This window comes from Lepisosteus oculatus, chromosome 14 (genome assembly GCF_040954835.1).
Source record: "Lepisosteus oculatus isolate fLepOcu1 chromosome 14, fLepOcu1.hap2, whole genome shotgun sequence".
Lineage (NCBI taxonomy): Eukaryota > Metazoa > Chordata > Actinopteri > Semionotiformes > Lepisosteidae > Lepisosteus > Lepisosteus oculatus.
The window spans coordinates 11,799,868-11,815,631 of NC_090709.1; the positions used below are offsets into that span (position 1 = coordinate 11,799,868).

Consider the following 15,764-nt stretch of genomic DNA (forward strand, 5'->3'; position numbering starts at 1 on the left):
AATGACGCTGTTCCTGTGTTTCTAGAAGCTGTGGTCAGTAAAGTGGTTAGTGGGTGTAATGAGTGTGTTCCTGTGTTTCTGGAAGCTGTGGTCAGTACAGTGGACAGTGAGTGTAATGAGTGTGTTCCTGTGTTTCTGGAAGCTGTGGTCAGTATAGTGGTCAGTAGCTGTAATGACTGTGCTCCTGTGTTTCTAAAAGCTGTGTTTAGTACAGTGAACAGTGACTGTAATGACGATGTCCCTGTGTTTCTGGGAGCTGTGGTCAGTATAGTGGACATTGACTGTACTGAAGGTGTTCTGGGTTTCTGGAAGCTGTGGTCAGTACAGTGGACAGTGGCTGTGGTGTCAGAAGGCTGAATGACTGAAACCAGGTTTGGTCTATCTGGTGTATCTGGGTCTCAGGCCCCACATGTACTTAGCAGTGCACACTGACCACACGTCTGTATCAGACACTGATTTAAACACTGATAAGTCTTTTTAATGGTCTACTTTGAAAATAAGTTATAAAATCCAAAACAGAATCAATAAAAATATTTTCTTAATAGATGGATGCTTCACAACTTGTGCTGAAATATGTGAAGTGTAATGCTGCAGAAAGATGGAAAATCTGCAGCAGGAGATATAATTGAAACCCAGGCGCAGGACTTTGAGCTCTTTCAGAGTTTGAATGATCAGGGAGTAACAGATCGAATGCAGGCTGCTGGGCTGAATGAAAAAGGTGAGCAGAAAGAAAAAATAAAGAGGGACACTTGTCTCCCAGCTGAAATAAAGAAAAGAAAGGCTGGAAAGTCAGCGAGGAACAGGAAAGAATTAAAACACAGAAAATATTTCAGGATCGAAGAGCAGGAGTAGTGAGAAATTAAAATAACCGAGTGATAAACTTGACTATGAGAGGAATGCGATTGCTAGGTTCACAAGGTTTAGCTCTAATGATGGAGATTCGGTGTTCTGAACAGTTTCAAATAAAGAGGTGATTAGTGTGACTGGGAGCCTGAATGAAAGACTGAAGGTTTAATTGAAAGACGTCCTGACCCAGTCTGAATGACAGGGTGAGCGCTCGAGGGAATGTTGCTGTTGACGTGAGTCAGTCCCAGCCCAGTCTGTACATGAAGTGTGTATACTTACTGTCCAGGGCACATTTACAGTAACATGATTTGTTCTTTTTGATTAAATTTTCAATCACCTTCACTTTGGAGTGTGAAATATTTTTTTCCATTACACACTATATGCTACAATTCATTCAAATACTACTTTTTATTCATATATTTTTTTGCTATGCTTACATGATAAATATGTGAACAATGTGTTTTAGCTTTTACCTCTCAAGATCTTAGTACATAATTCACAGATTGAATTATAGTTGCACTTAATAATATATTCTAGGATCACAGTGCACAGGTTGTTTTTATTAATCTTTTTTTTTAATTCCATAATGTAAGAAAAATTATCCCTATCATTAGTTATCTAAGACTTACAAACAACAATTCATTTAGCTGTGAAGTATCAGTCAAATGCAGAATAAACATGGAAAAATAATTAAACCTTTCTCTCTTCAAAATGAAGGACTTCCGGGTCAAATACACATTTCTTCCAACATAATAGACACATTTCTCAAATAAAACTCCAGTCTGAACAGATCCCAAACTTTTGTTTAAGGTTGAAAAAACTACAAGATTTGCCTCAGGACTCCTGTGTTGTTACTGAAACTGGACATTGTTGTCTAAAAGCACCCAGTATGGATTCAGGTCAGAAAACTACAACACACTGCAATACAAATACCTACCACCTGAATGTGACTGTTATAACAAATAAACACAACTATATGTCTTGTCCTCAATCGTGTTACAATCTTAGATCCTTCTGTAATATAATTACCATAGTATCTAAAACTACTGTAATCATTCTCAAAAATAACCATGGATCAAAAATATTTTAATACATTTACCTTCAGTACTCTTATTTGTATCAGCACATTCACCTGCAATAGTTACTAATATTATTTGTTAATCGGAAACGTGCCTTAAATATACTTTTATCTCTGATCACCTGTCTGTAATAGTTCTTTGCACTAAAATTGTCACCTTCTCTCAAAATACTCTATTTTTAAATAACATTTCCATAATGTTATAATGTTATTATTATTAATGTTACTTTAATAATACAGTAAATACAAAATGTGTCAATGGTAATAATACTGGAGTCTCAATAATACTCTAGTATTAAATAACACACTTATCTCATTTAAAATATTAGTCTAAAAATACTCCAGTGTTTAATAACACATATTAATTCATCAGTGTGTAAAATTAAATATCAGTCAGATCAATACAACAGTGTTTAAAAACACACTGATCTCTGTTAATACACTAGTCTGTTATTATACCTGTTAGAGAAGGCAGAATTGAGCACAATGAAATAAACAACCTTTGGTTAATATTTTGAAGATGTTGTATTATTGTTAAAACATTTGTATTCCTTTTTGTTTGCAAATGGGAACATTTCCACAAGTCCTAGCACATGACCCAAATTACAGCCAAAATTTTGTATTTTATTATTATGGTAATAGATAAGGAATTGTCAAGTTGTATAACATTTTTGATAAGGTTGCTAAATATCTACAATATTAATAGTTATAATAATTATATGTTAGTACTTAAAAAACATTATCCTTAGTCTGTGTTGTGTGTAATAGTGTATAACTGCATATAAAACTATTAATACAGCATTAATAGAAGATAGTTTAAAAAACATATAAGCTGAATTAATATTATGATTAATTGTCGAGGTGAAATTCTTGTTAATACTGCAAAATGTTTATTATTTTTCCTTATGTATAGCACCAGAATAAAATCAATTATAATTTTAAGGAATATCCATAAAGCTGAGTTTTAAATTAAACAGAAAAGCGCTTCTGCATACTGTGGTCACTACGGTGGTCAGTGGCTGTAATGGCTGTAGAACCTCAGATGGCTGGTCCTGGGTTCCAGGAGACTGTGGTCACTATACTGGACACTGTACTAACTCTGTGGCTTCCATGTCCTGGGACCAGTGTTTCTGTGTTAGTGGGACCTGTGGTCACAACAGTGGTCAGAGGCTGACAGGTACTTCACATGTTGTACTGAAATGTGTGTGAGGTGTATATTCCCATTGTCTGTATGTGAATTGTTGACAATGATTTTCTAGCCTTTACCTGCCAACATCAAAACTTAACACATGATCATCAGATTAAATTATATTAAAGAACAACATTTTTCAAAAATACCAGACAGGTTTAACATATAGGCACAGATACATTAATTATGATGTTGTCCTGAGCAACTGCTCAAAAATCTAAACTTGAGTCCCGTGATTACGAATTAATTTTTAAATATTGCATTTGTATGATAACATGTAATTAAATATTTAATTTGTATTACTCATACTTATATAATTGCATTTGATGATAATTTCAGATTTCGAATGTAGTCAAAAACAATAAAGCATTCTTATTAAAACTTCACAATTTACAAAAAAACCCTGTCATTAGATAACTAACCTAAAAACACAAATTAAATTATTTAGCTGTTAAATAATAGACAAATCCTGTATAAACACAAAACACAACTACCTTTTTTTAATTCTTCCTGTAATGCCACAATGTCTTGTAGTTGTTAAATTATTAATATTACACCTCAGTTTCTGATGAGACCCCAGTTAATAATAATACATCTACAATACTAAGAATTTCCACAATTTTGTTAATGTTTTTCACTTTATAGCTTATAAAGCAATAAAGAATGTAACCTTTATCAGCCTGTCCTTTTCAATGTGAAAACAAGCAAACCTGGTCTAAATGAACCAGGTAATACTTATATCAATTTTATTTTCACACTGTAAAATACAAGAGCTAATTGTCCTATGACTGAAAATGTTTTACATTTTCAAAATGTAATTGTATGTCTTTAAAATTAAGAATTCACATTCATAACTTCCTATCATATTGGAACACATATTCTTATAACGCCTAGAGGAACTACTTGTTTTCACAGCAACTGAATATCACACTTAACGATAGAAACCTGGACTGTCTGAATACACCAAAGATATAATGGCAGCATTAAAACTCCAGTCTTAATTCTCTAGCATAAACACTTTAGGTGGTAATAACACATTTACTGTATATCTATTAATACATCAGTCTGTAATAATTTAATATCAGTCTCAATAATAATTCACTATTTAAAAACACGTGTATCTCTATTAATGCACCAGTCTGTCATAATACAATACTGAGGAGTCAGAATTGAACACAATAAAACAATAAACAACCCAGGGTATTTCTGAATCATCCTGTATAATATGATATTATTCTAGAAACATTTTTTATTGCTCACACTTTTTTTGTTTTCGAGTAAATGAAGACGTTTTCACATGTCACAGCATATCACTCAAATTATCACTTATATATAAAGTTTATTATTACAGTAACGATTAAGTTAAATAACTTTTTAAAGATTTTATACACTTCATGTTTTCACAAATTATCAATAGAGGGTGATAATGGCCAGCTTCTGCTCTATCCATCTATAACATTATTATTATATAATGTTTAGAAATCTTAAGAATATTTTAATAAAATCCAATAAAAATTAAAAGCAACTAATTATATTTAGACACGACTAATTATATTTCCTTACTTACAGACCAAGATAAAATAGAGTTATAATATTTTTTATGAATACCCACAAAGCTGAATTTAAAAATTGTTCAACCCACTTATTGCTCCATTTCCATCAAAACTTTACTTAATTTAATTCCAATTGTTGTCTGTCGGTCTGTCTGGACAGGAGAAGACTGGTCACTTACTGGCTGAGCTGTGCAGCACCAGGACAGCGAGAGAGAAGATGGACAGGCAGCTCTCCATTGTCATCAGGACAGAGTGCAGCTGAGACCCCTGTCTTCACCCCTGAGCCCACAGGGCAACTGAGCTACTGCTCCGCACCCTGGACCCCAGTAACAACACAGCCCCCCGCCCCGCCGATCACACACAGCACTGCCTTTTCAGACTGACAGCAGGAACCTCTCACACAGGCGGGACGCCAATCACACAGGGCCCTTTCAGTCTTCTCCATATATATCAGAGACACATCACTGTTTCCTCTCCCTGAAGACACTCCCAGCAGCGCGGAGGAGAGGAGAGACAGGAGCAGCTCTGTGTGTCACTGGAGGAAACATAGATACAGATACAGACATCAGGGCTGCAGGTGCTGCAGGGGCAGGAAGAGATCAGATATTAAACTAAAAAAATTGTAGACAAGTATTATATTTTTAAATCAGTATCAAGATAATCAATTGTGCATATATGGTCCTGTAATTCTTGCTGTCTGTGTCAGGCAGTGTCCAATGATTGGTGTCCTTCAGTGATTCACAGAGTTGTTGTGTCTCCAGACAGTAATGTCTTCTGGTCATGGTCAAGGGCAGTGTGAGGAGAGCCTGTGCTCAAGGTGGCAGTGAGGTCATTCAGGTCAGCACAGGAATACAGAGACAAGGTGGACTGAATAAGAACTGGCTGTCCTGTGTCTGTGATCAATAATTTAGATGAAAAAGAAAGAAAAGCTCAGCAGTGATTGTCCCCTATGTACTGAGCCTGTTGGACAGAAGCTCTTCCAGTTGAGTCCCTCAGACCCTGAGTCTGTCCCTGCGCAGCTCCAGTCCACACAGATGTTCCAGCCCCTCCAGCTGTGGCCCCAGTGTCTCTCTGTGTGGAGCTGACTGCATGACTGAGACTCTCTAACAGCACAGTGGAGCTGAACTGATACTGATAGACTGATGCACCACCAGTCTGAACAGTGTGAGGTAACAGCTCACATCCTCTTCCTTATTATTATAGGTAGTAGAAGCAGCAGTAGGAGAAGCAGTAAAATATTAGTAGCAGCAGTAGTATCAGTGGCAGCAGTTGTGATAGCAGTAGTAGTATTAGCAGTTATGCTGTATTTAAACTCTCCTGTTCAATATAGCAGAGTTCTTGTGTTACAGCTTCACCATAATAGCTGCAGCAGCAGGAGCCGCAGAGCAGGAGTCAGTTTCAAATTAGAAAAAGCAACAAAATAATAAAAAAAAAGTTCAGTCCTTGTTAATACAGCGGTGATTTAAGGCAGAGCTTCACTGGAGCTACAGGTCAGGCTCTGCAGTGAGTCTGTGGTTTTTGCTCCTCCGAGCTCTTCCAGCACAGGAAGCCAGGCTGTACTGTGAGGCTGTGGGTGTCAGTGTGATGAGGCAGCTGAGAGCTGAGCTGTACAGAGAGACACACAGGGAGCCCAGTGTTCAGAGCTCTAGTGCTGCACAGGGAGACACAGGAGAGCCCAATATTCAGAGCTCCAGTGCTGCACAGGGAGACACAGGAGAGCCCAGTGTTCAGAGCTCTAGTGCTGCACAGGGAGACACTGGAGAATCCAGTGTTCAGAGCTCTACAGGGTGACAGGTCCTCTCCCCACACAGCTCTCTCTGTGTGTCTCTCAGGGCTGAACAGGAGGGGCTGTTCCTGTCAGAATGGAGGCTGACTCTCAGAGCTCCAGTGTCAGTATGAGGAGAAGCTCTCAGACCTGACTGCTGCCAGAGCCTCTGAGCCTGAGTGGCCATGAGCACTGAGCTCCTCAGCAGCTGAGAAAAGCCTCCTGTCTCCTGCGGTCACAGTGTGGTTGAACACCTGCACTGTCTTCCTGCTCCTTCTCTTCTCTCTCCCCTTTCCTGACTCTCTCGCTGCGTGTGCTCTTATCTGTCCATCTCTCTCTCCTCTTCTCTCACTCTGACAGTCTGTGCAGAGTATCTGAAGGGGATGTAACATTGCTTGGCAAAGGAAAAGACTTCTCAGAGGCAGAATAAAAAAAAGTATCTCCTCTCAGTCAGATTCACAGCTCAGACTCACACACAGAGCTCTGGGTCCCTCAGTACTTTACCCAAACTCCTCCCTCCTGAACAGACAGAAGCTCATCTCCATCCTTCTCTTTATCCCGACAATTCAGAACCAGAGAACATTGAGACAATCAGTGCTGCTACATAAATAATATCAGACAGAACAGCCTGGACTCAGGTCACATCTCCCCGTTTTCTCCTTTCTCACAGCCTCTTAGAGACAGAAGTGTTTGACTGAAAATTGAGCAATATGTGATTATCTCTTATTATTATTTTTTACTGATTTAATGAACAGCAGTATTGCTACTCTTATAAGTGTAATATGATTATCAGCAGAAGCAGACCGATTGTCTTGTCTACAATAGTGACCAGTTGACCAGTCTGTAGCTCTGAGCAGTGGGGCTCAGATCACACAGAAGACCTGTCTGTGTGTTATTCCACACCAGCCCTGGGATACAGCGTCTCCCACACGTCTCTCACGGAGTCTTATATACAGTTAAACAGAGTCTGATAACAGTGATACAGTTAATTAAATCATCAAACTGGCTGAGGAACTGAGAGCTCGAGTGGAAATAAAACCAGGAGATGCTCTTCAACCTCCAGGATCAGGAGTCTGATCCTCCTGGATTCTGTTCTGTGGAGATTCGTGTAAAACGCTTAAAAGCGCTTATTACAGGGACTTGTGCCCTTTCTCTTCTGCTCTACGGGAGTATGCTATACAACGCATTTGTCTGTGAAGTAAACTATTTTTTTGTTTCATAAATTGTATTCCTCGGTTTGTCGCTCTCCATTTCCAGCTGTTATGAATCGCCTTTATTTTTGGAGATGTTATATGTGTAAGAAAAGCCCCCCGGGCACCGGACAGGAGTCTCCTCCAGCGGAGACGCGCTCTGCTCTGTCAGAAAGAGCGCTGTGACGTCACAGACACCAGCCAGAGCGCCGGGATCAGAGAGCGAGACCGCGGGAGGCGCGCGGAGCGCACGGAGGAGACTTATTGATCACTTATCTATCGACAACCAATTAATTCAACTGAAGAACCGTAGAATAATCGATTATCTTCACTGATTGGTGAGTACTGACCCTGTTTTAAATATCTAGAAAACAGTCAATACAGCCTCTATCGATCAATTACAATAGCGCCTTTAGTGTTAATAATGTTCAATCAGAAATTAAAGAATTATTATTCAAATGATTGTTTAGGAATTGTATGCTAGAGCTTAAAAATTATATTCCAAGTTGATAAATTCTTAAAAACTGTATTCCAAGTTGATAAATTTGTGTAAGTAAAAGCTGAAATGCATTTTTCCACTGTTTACAAATCACAAGTATGGTAACCACGGCGACAGGCGCCAAGTCACTGTGCACTGCTAGGTGTCTCGCCTTCGTCACAAAGAGCGGTGTGACGTCACGGATAGCAACTAATACTAATATTGTCTTCATGTTAATATTAGTGTGAGTACAATCGGTAGTTTTAACATTAATGCTAGTGTTCATGTGAGTATTAATGATGATAGTGCTACTGATTGTTTTAATACTAGTTTTCCTGTTAATATTAATGATAATTATATAGATAAGGTTAGATTTTTTACACTAGTAGTCATGTTAGTTTTAGTGATAGCATTACTGTTATTATTAGTATTATAAGTGTAGTAGTATTTTGTGTCAGTGTTGGTGATGATGATAGTGTAAGTCTTAGTGATAGTGTTACTGTTGCGATATAATTGGTATTTGTATTAGTGTTATTTATAGTGTATTTGTAGTTATGAGCGGATGTGTTTGTGAGTGTGTGGTGTTTGTGAGGAGTGTGTGGTGTCTGTCAGTGTTTGTGAGTGTGTGGATGTGTGTCTATAAGTATTCGTAGTGTCTATGTGTGTGTCTGGTAGTCTGTGTAGTGTCTGTGTGTGAGTGTTTGGATGTGTGTCTGTCAGTGTGTGATAATGTGTGTGATTGTGTGGGTGTATATCTGTGTGTGTGAGTGTGTGTGAAGTTGGGCTTGGGCTCCACTGGTGTGTCTGACAGAAGTGATCCATCAACAGGTGTTGAGGTCCAGAGCTGTTTGCGAATGGAATCACTTTCTAGAGTCCAGACCCACATCCACAGATCTGTGAGTGCCCTGTTTTTATCACTATTACTAGTAATGACAGCAGTAGTAGTAGCAGGAGTATTAGTATCAGAATTAGTGTTAGAATCTGAAGTCATGGTGGTAGTAGTAGTAACAGTAGTAGTATTAGCAGCAGAAGCAGTAACAACAGTGGCAGTTGGATTATCCAAGCAGTTACTTCAGAAACTAAGGTTTTACAAATTTATACTCTACTTTTCTATGCATGTTTTGTAAAGTGCCTTGATGCTCTGGATTAATTAAATTAAATTAAATTTATTTTATATAGCGCCTTTCACAATAACTAGGTTGCCCCATGGCGCTTAACAAAGGAAGTGACTGTACAGTGGATATAAAAAGTCTACACACTCTTATTGAAATTGCAGGTTTTTGTGATGTTAACCCAGAAATCAAGATAAATCATGTCAGATGTCTTTCCATCCTTAATGTGACCTTGCCACCAACAAAATTCAAGAGAAAAATTTTGGAAAAATTGAAACTAATAAACCTACAACACCCTGGTTGCATAAGTGTGAACTCCCCCAACTAATACTTTGTGGAAGATCCTTTTGCATTTATTACAGCAGTAAGTGTTTGTGAATAAGTCTCCATGAGCTTTGCACACCTGGACTTTGCAATTTACTCTGTAGACAAGCAAATCTGTTCAAGGAAGAAACTCAGTTTAGTGAACTACTGGTGAATTCAGCACAAGTTTTGTCATCACTTGTTAGGATGGCTGAGTTGTCTAAGGTGTCAGACTTGAGAACTAATGTCTTTCATCTTGGTTGGGTGTTCTGGTCTCCAAATGGAAACATGGGATTAAATCCCACTTCTGACAGCTACTTTTTTATTTTTTGTGTATTGTTCCGTCTTATTGTGCTGACAATGACAATAGGAGGAAAACAGAGAAACCGCTTATCAAGAACATGATGGGCAGGAAAATGCTTCGTCAACACTTAAATGTGATTAGCAGAAAGGAACTTTTAGATGGGCTCCAATTTCTGCCTTAAGAACTTTTTGAGCTGTCTGTAAGTAAAGAAAGATTTCCGGTAAGGTGTGCATTCTAAAGTCAAAGACTGAAATATAAAAGCAGCAACACTGCGATTTGTGAGTGTTCTGTAGTGTTACAATCCACAGGTTTCCATGCTTCTTGGATTTCTTAGCCCAAGAAGTGATTCCTGTTTCATTTTCTATTCACCAGTTCGATTTGCATTACGCTCCTCAAACCTCAAAACCGAATAACAAACGCTAATCAAAGTTGCACAAGGGCTACACTACTTTGCCCCGTCTAAATACCATTATGTGAAATTAAGAAACCGCAGTATTTTTGACAAAGTGCGGTCTTCAAACAGCAAACGCTCAAGTGTTTATATTTACTTGTGAGCAAACCAACCTTGATTTAGGAAAGCCTTTGCTCGCCCCTTGCTATAACAACGATATCTGAATCGAGCCCCAAAGTGGTAAGAAAGCTGAATTACACAAAGCAAATAAGACATTGGGTTGTCACTGTACGCTATCATGTTTTGCTTGCACTGTCCTACTAAAAGATTAGAGGGATCAGAAAGGACACAAACAAACCTTGAATCCACAATTCTGAACTTAAGGGTCACCAGCTCTACCGACTGCACCTCTCTTGCTCCTCTACTACAGCAGTAATATTACTAGCATTGGTTGAACATGGTATAGTAGGCTGACAGCTGAAACACGTGGCTCACAAGCAGTGACAGTACCATTATCAGATATCGCTGCAGCATATTGGTTTGGAAGCAGGAGTAAATATCCCATGGAAACATGTATGCCTCCATTAACATCATATAGTAGGTGGACATCTTGGCTATGAGGGTTCAAACCCTGTCCGTGCTTCTTCATTCTGCACCACGTTTCTTTATCTAGGTCTTCAAATTACTTGGCAAAACATTGGTTCTTGTTACTCTTTCTCTTAAGCGGAAGATTAGTAGTTCAAGCCCACCTAGAGGAGCACGTCTTGTGATTCCCATGTAAGCATAATATCTGCTCAAACTTGATTATTGTTCTCAGTGACACCTAAAACATCTTGATATTTGCAAGAAATGCGAATATTGTGCACGTTTAAAGCTACAAGAAGTAATCAATTTAGTACTTAAGTGAATATGATCTGGAATGCTCAATAACGACCAACATCAGCAGCTTCCAAGAAATTAATTTGAATTTCATACTCACCTTGCATTCTCAGCTATCATACTTCAAAATTACAGTGCAGATTTGGTGGAGAACTTCACAAGCATTATTAGGTTTGGACTGTACAATTGTATTTTAATATCTCGGTATATGTACCTTCATTTTAATATACATGTAACCATAAATGCTGTATAGTATATTGTACTTTTGTTGTACTTTTTAAAACATTTTACCTGAGGACGCAAGGGGACTGTTATATCTTGTGATACATGCAAGACATCTGTAAAAGAAGGTGAAATTTTAATAAAATTGGTGATTAAAAGAAAACCACAACTTGTATGATATTATCCCTCGATATAGAAAATCAATTGAAGGATTTGAAGAAACTATCAAAGAAACAACAGCAATAGCAGATGTTTGGGTTTTGAACCAATGATTACACCTCAATAATCAATTCGTCCTCAAAAAAAGAAGAGACAGGCATGTTTTGAGCCTCATAATGGTCCTCTTCTGGATCCACAAGAAACGTGTTTTGGATGTACTTATAACTTCCATCAAAGAGAGATCTCATCAGTTGCATGCAATTGAAACTTTCGACTTTTTGGATGGTATTGAAAATATTTTGTAAAAATAAAATAAACAATTTTCCAAAGAAGATCTCATGAATTATTGCCAGGATCTATTCTTAGCGTTTGGTAGTGATAACACTGCTGATATTGATGGAGTAGAAACGTACGATGCGTTGACAGGATTTCTGAAGCGAGAAGTCCTAGAATGCCGCCTATAAATGAGCTAGGATTCATACCAAGAAATACTTTTTGTTTTCCACCCAGAAGGCTGCTATTGCATTACCAGTTTTGGTAGCTTCTGGGCGCGATTTTCCAAAACCGAAACTAATAACAAAGTTAATTAAGATGCACAATGTCCAAAAATTGTAAATCGAGACTAGTATTACTACAGAAGAAAATATTTAACTGAAATATTAATAAGACTATGTAAGTATAAAAAGTAGAACAATTCAATTTATATAATTTATTTTTTATTCTTATTAGAAATGGGCTCACACACCGGAAGACACTAACGTTTATCTTCGTTAGAGTGTGTGAATAACAGTTTAACCCAAAATGTTTGTAATTGTGATTTTGTTAAAATGCAATAAATCGTCTATAAGCAGTAAGAAATTATTAAGAAAGTAAGAAATTGTTTTATTTCACAAACTGTAAGAGAGTTTACAGTTCGTATCCTTCGCTTTGTCTTAACTTAAGCGTTCAGAATCCAAGCCCGTGTGCGGACGGTTGTGTTTCTTGAATCTCTTGTAATCATCAAAAGTCGTTGTTTAGTCCTTCAGTACTTTCTCGAGTTGTACCATGCATATTTTATACGATTAATACTATTCATGCTCTTTTGCCTTTTCCTTCACATACGGAAAAAGTTCAAAGTGTCCTTATGGCTGTGCTCCACATCTACACGAGAGCACCTGTAACAGTACAGGACACGCAGTGAGGAGTTCGCGCAGCTTTCAGCTCAGTGCGGAGTCCAGAGGGAGGACTCTCTGGATTTCCTGAATATGATGTTAAATTAGTTCAAATCATTTGTTGTAGTTAACAGAACTAAATGCTTTGGAGGTACATTTAATACAGCAGAGCAACACTGTAGCACTTTGTGTGTGACTGAACTTAATTGTGTAAACCTGTCTCTCTATGAACACCGACAAAGAGTTCTCACTCAACAGAAGATTGCGAGGTGAGCACAATAATATAAAGCACATGGAGATGCCAGGGATTGAACCCGGGACCTCATACATGCAAAGCATGCACTCTACCCCTGAGCTACATCCCCAATGGTGTGTTCTCATGGAGAATGCCTGCAATTTCCCACTTTCGTGTTTCCTCTACTACAGAGTAAATTCATGGGAATGAAGAAATAAGGAAGGAAAAGTAATCGCATTGAAGCTTCCAGAGACTGGGCAAAAACGAATCAGTTATTTTTATATCCAGTCACACGGGCGACGGTGGTTAATTCCTCGACGGGGGAGTGCTTTTTTACCTCCTTACTCTACTGTCTTTCAATTCTGTTTTCTTTGAAAGCTTTTTGCATCTTTTAAGTGCTCTCGGTTAAACTACACATAGAACAACAGCAGGACTGATGATTTTCATGGACCGATGCACACTTCTTCTGTACAACTCCAGTGATAAAGCCCTGTCTGTAAATATTGTAGAAGAACGAAAAAGGGCGAAACAACGCTCCAACCACAGGAATGGTAACCGGAAGGATCGTGTTCTTATTTAATATGTCATTTTGAGATGCCTTGTCAACGCAGACAGGCGTTAGAGCTGAACAAATAATTTATAGTGGTGGTTGTAAACATGGAACATGTTATTTCTATACCAGGAAGAAAGGAGCAGACTCTTAAACTCTTTAACTCTTAAGTTAAAAGAGACAAAAACGACACCTAATCACAGCTAAAATTAATTAAAATGACATCACAACGAAAGAGCGGAGCCTTGAGTGAATCAAATTCGTTTTCATTGAATGTCTGTGTCTTCATCACTTTGACCGGGGTAAAGTTAGCTTGAAGTACAAAAACGATTTTGGCACGCCTGTAGCGTTTTTATGAAACAATTGCTTTGTATATACAATTGCTCTGTGTATAAAGTACATTGTGAATGTTCTCACAGCCTTCAGTTTGTCTTTTTATTCCACGCACGAATATTCTTGTGTCCATATCACATATCATATAACACAGAACGCCTTTAAACCAAATGCATTTTAAAGACCACGACTTTGAAATAAACATATCAGTGAGCTTATTATTCTTTTCTGACACTCGGGGTTTTGATTGATGCGCAATTACGCACCATCTGGAACACTGGGGGACCGCTGTATACATACATACGTTCACAACGCAGAAATACTGCTCAATAGAGTTTCATGCGAAAAACCCATATATGACCATAGGAAGCAGAACAGCAGTTTCCAATTACCCAGACTGTCAGCATGGGAATAAAGCTTTGTTTTATTTCTGAAACCTTTTCTTTATTTCCTGTTTTCATTCTACAGGACAATTCCTATTCTTTACTCAACAGCTTTTTAAAAACAGCACCCATGATGTTCAAATCATGATGTCCATGATTGTTTACACAGAAGACTGGCAGAGCTTTGGGTTGTGAATCTCTTTTTCTCATGGTTTTATTGAATGTGGCACTGTGCACTAGGATAGGGGGATGCTGTTCACAAGCCAATAGCATTTAAACCACAGCACCCACAATGCTGCAAGTAAGTGTTTTACACACTAAGCAGGTCCTCTGACCTTTCCCAGCCTTGCTTTGGGTTGTGAAACCTCTTTCAGTTTTTTTATGATTTTTTCAATATGGCACCAATCAGACATGCAATACACTGGGATAGGGAGGTCCTCTTCATGACTCAATAGCATTTGAAGCACAGCATTCACAATGCTACAACCAAGTGTTTTACACACCAGACAGCCCCCCTCACCTTATACAACCTTGTGTTGGGTTGTGAAAGTGTTCTTTCTTTTTTATGATTTTTTTAATATGGGGGTCTTCTTAATACATGGGGTACATGCGGATAGAGCCTTAAAAGGTGGCTTCTCAAAGCTCTTTACAGAATGACAACAACAATAAATAAAAATACACAAGATAAAACACAATTACAATATATAGAGGAGACCGTGGATGGTGGTACTAAGAAAAGCAGAGGGGTGAAGAATGGAACCAGTTCATTAAAGGCTTTTCTAAAGAAGAGGGTTTTGAGTCTGGATTTGAAGGAGTTTAGAGAAGGTGACTCTGTGATATCCTTGGGGAGAGAGTTCCAGGGCTTGGGGCATAACAGGAGAAGGCCCTGTCACCCACAGAATGTAGATGGGCTTGGGGAACAGTTAGGAGAGCAGAATTAGAAGAGAGAAGGTTGCGAGGTGGGGAGTAGGGCGATAATAGTTCAGACAGGTACTGAGGTGCCAAGCCATGCAGAGCCTTATAGGTGAGCATGAGAAATTTCATGTGCATTTTTTCCCCTCTGTAACAAGAAACATGTGCACTCTGAATTGAGTGGGTGTCAAATTTGTAAACATGAAATTATTTTTTGTTCATATAGTCATTAAGATCCAAAAGACTTGGACAGAGATTCAACGATCCCAGGCATAGAGACTGAGTGTCGAGCGAGCAGGAGCGGTGAGGAAGGAGACTGCGAGAGCATAGATATAGATACTGTAACGCTTACGGCCGACAGGCACTGTGTAAGAGCCGGCGTACCAGAGCGGGTGACGTCACCGCCCTTCTCTGTGATAGCAGGACCACAGCTACTGGGCTGTGGAGAGATCTCTCTTTAGCTCACGGGGCTAGGTCGCTGCAGAGAGACGTGGAAGTCCCGGGTTCGAGCCTCCAGTCGGGATGGGGCCGACCAGATGCGGCAAGGGCGCCCGCCTGAGCCCCCGTTGCGTTACAATACTTTACACAAAGTACAGACAGTGCATCAAGACAATATACTGTACAAACAGTAGACAACGTACAAGTAAACAATGCAGACATGTAAACAGTGACTGCAGACGTGCGGAATAAATAAGAAATTAAGGTAGATGTTTCTATTAAATTAACGGTAT

The 15,764-nt window shown here is 38.7% G+C and overlaps 1 non-coding gene and 1 pseudogene across 1 annotated transcript; one reads left to right on the plus strand and one right to left on the minus strand.

Annotated features, from left to right (window-relative positions):
* LOC138242769 (zinc finger protein 271-like) overlaps positions 1 to 15,764 on the plus strand; it is a 735,173-nt pseudogene that overhangs the window by 704,276 nt on the left and 15,133 nt on the right.
* Positions 12,914 to 12,985, minus strand: trnaa-ugc (transfer RNA alanine (anticodon UGC)). The gene has a single exon. It is a non-coding gene; the product is annotated as a tRNA-Ala (tRNA).